Below are 2500 nucleotides of genomic sequence, written 5' to 3'. Positions count from 1 at the left end.
TACTTGTGGAAAAACTGAGGTTCAAAGCAAATACAAAAAATACGAACATCTTTTTCCCCCGAACTCACTCACAAAAGCAAACTTTTACAACGGATGTCAAGTACTGTAGCTGCTTGGTAGAAGCTAACCACATGCTATCCTGACAGACTGACAGCTGAAAATGCTAACAGCCCTTGCCTGTGGAAAAATAGTGGAGGAAATCAAATAGAACAAATACAAAATTCTTCGCCCCCCCCCCCCGAATTGGGGTGTGCGTCTCCTATAAAAAAAATATTTTTAGGCCTCATTACAGCTTACGGCCACACTACCTTGAAAACGCCCGATCTCATCCTATTTCGATAGCTTAGCAGGGTTGGGCCTGGTTAGTACTTGGATGGGAGACTGCCTGGGTATACCAGGTGCCGTAAGCTTTTGCAACTCAATCGCAAAATCTGTCTTTCAGCTTCTGTAGCTGCTTGCTCACAGTTAACCAGGCTATCCTGACCCTGCGTAGCCTATAAAAAAATAATATCTAGGCCTCATTGCAGCTTACGGCCATACTACCCTGAAAACGCCCGATCTCGTCTGATCTCGGACGCTAGGCAGGGTCGGGCCTGGTTAGTACTTGGATGGGCGACCGCCTGGGAATACCAGGTGCTGTAAGCTTTTGCAACTTAATCGCAAAATCTGTCTTTCACAAAAGACTTCAACTTCTGGAGCTGCTTGCTCGCAGTTAACCACATGCTATCCTGACACACTGACAGCTGAAATTTAGAACTGTCTCCTTAGTTTTGGAAAAACTGAGGTTCAAAGCATATACAAAAAATACAAACATCTTTTTCCCCCGAACTCACTCACAAAAGCAAACTTTTACAACGGACGTCAAGTACTGTAGCTGCTTGGTAGAAGCTAACCACATGCTATCCTGACAGACTGACAGCTGAAAATGCTAACAGCCCTTGCCTGTGGAAAAATAGTGGAGGAAATCAAATAGAACAAATACAAAATACTTCAACCCCCCAATTTGGGGTGTGCGTCTTCTATAAAAGAATTACTTTTAGGTTCCACCACAGTTTACGGCCATACTACCCTGAAAATGCCCGTTCTCGTCTGATCTTGGAAGCTAAGCAGGGTCGGGCCTGGAAAGTACTTGGATGGGAGACTCCCTGGGAATACCAGGTGCTGTAAGCTTTTGCAACTCAATTGCAAAATCTGTCTTTCACAAAAGACTTCAACTTCTGGAGCTGCTTGCTCGCAGTTAACCACATGCTATCCTGACAGGCTGACAGCTGAAATTTAGAACTGTCCCCTTACTTGTGGAAAAACTAAGGTTCAAGGCAAATACTAAAAATACAAACATCTTTTTCCCCTGAACTCACTCAAAAAAGCAAACTTTTACAACGGACGTCGAGTACTGTAGCTGCTTGGTAGGAGCTAACCACATGCTATCCTGACAGACTGACAGCTGAAAATGCTAACAGCCCTTGCCTGTGGAAAAATAGTGGAGGAAATCAAATAGAACAAATACAAAATTCTTCGTCCCCCAAACCCCCCCCCCCCGAATTGGGGTGTGCGTCTCCTATAAAAAAAATATTTTTAGGCCTCATTTCAGCTTACAGCCATAGTACCCTGAAAACGCCCGATCTCATCCTATTTCGATAGCTTAGCTGGGTTGGGCCTGGTTAGTACTTGGATGGGAGACTGCCTGGGAATACCAGGTGCTGTAAGCTTTTGCAACTCAATCGCAAAATCTGTCTTTCAGCATCTGTAGCTGCTTGCTCACAGTTAACCAGGCTATCCTAACCCTAAGTAGCCTATAAAAAAATAATATCTAGGCCTCTTTACAGCTTACGGCCATACTACCCTGAAAATTCCCGATCTCGTCTGATCTCGGACGCTAAGCAGGGTCGGGCCTGGTTACAACTTGGATGGGAGACAGCCTGGGAATACCAGGTGCTGTAAGCTTTTGAAACTCAATTGCAAAATCTGTCTTTCACAAAAGACTTCAACTTCTGGAGCTGCTTGCTCGCAGTTAACCACATGCTATCCTGACAGGCTGACAACTGAAATTTAGAACTGTCCCCTTACTTGTGGAAAAACTGAGGTTCAAAGCAAATACAAAAAATACGAACATCTTTTTCCCCCGAACTCAGTCACAAAAGCGTACTTTTAAAACGGACGTCAAGTACTGTAGCTGCTTGGTAGAAGCTAACCACATGCTATCCTGACAGACTGACAGCTGAAAATGCTAACAGCCCTTGCCTGTGGAAAAATAGTGGAGGAAATCAAATAGAACAAATACAAAATACTTCGCCCCCCCCCCACCCCCGAATTGGGGTGTGTGTCTCCTATAAAAAAATATATATTTAGGCCTCATTAAAGCTTACGGCCATGCTACCCTGAAAACGCCAGATCTCATCCTATTTCGATAGCTTAGCAGGGTTGGGCCTAGTTAGTACTTGGATGGGAGACTGCCTGGGAATACCAGGTGCCGTAAGCTTTTGCAACTCAATCGCAAAAT

At 44.5% G+C, this 2500-nt stretch overlaps 1 non-coding gene and 5 pseudogenes across 1 annotated transcript; all 6 read left to right on the top strand.

The window, feature by feature from the left end:
* The first annotated feature begins 291 nt into the window (after positions 1-291).
* On the top strand, positions 292-410 carry LOC147131076 (5S ribosomal RNA; annotated as a pseudogene).
* Positions 411-526: 116 nt separating this feature from the next.
* Positions 527-645, top strand: LOC147131075 (5S ribosomal RNA). Its single transcript, XR_015082811.1, has one exon. It is a non-coding gene; the product is annotated as a 5S ribosomal RNA (ribosomal RNA).
* A 406-nt stretch (positions 646-1051) lies between these two features.
* Positions 1052-1170, top strand: LOC147131074 (5S ribosomal RNA; annotated as a pseudogene).
* Positions 1171-1590: 420 nt separating this feature from the next.
* LOC147131073 (5S ribosomal RNA) lies at positions 1591-1709 on the top strand (annotated as a pseudogene).
* A 116-nt stretch (positions 1710-1825) lies between these two features.
* On the top strand, positions 1826-1944 carry LOC147131072 (5S ribosomal RNA; annotated as a pseudogene).
* A 416-nt stretch (positions 1945-2360) lies between these two features.
* LOC147131071 (5S ribosomal RNA) lies at positions 2361-2479 on the top strand (annotated as a pseudogene).
* The last annotated feature ends 21 nt before the right edge of the window (positions 2480-2500 follow it).

The sequence above is a fragment of the Filicampus tigris genome, chromosome 19 (genome assembly GCF_054856515.1).
Source record: "Filicampus tigris isolate MCC_2025a chromosome 19, RoL_Ftig_1.0, whole genome shotgun sequence".
In the NCBI taxonomy this organism is placed as follows: Eukaryota; Metazoa; Chordata; class Actinopteri; order Syngnathiformes; family Syngnathidae; genus Filicampus; species Filicampus tigris.
Note: the sequence above shows the minus strand (reverse complement) of the source record. Positions and strands in the feature narration are given on the sequence as shown.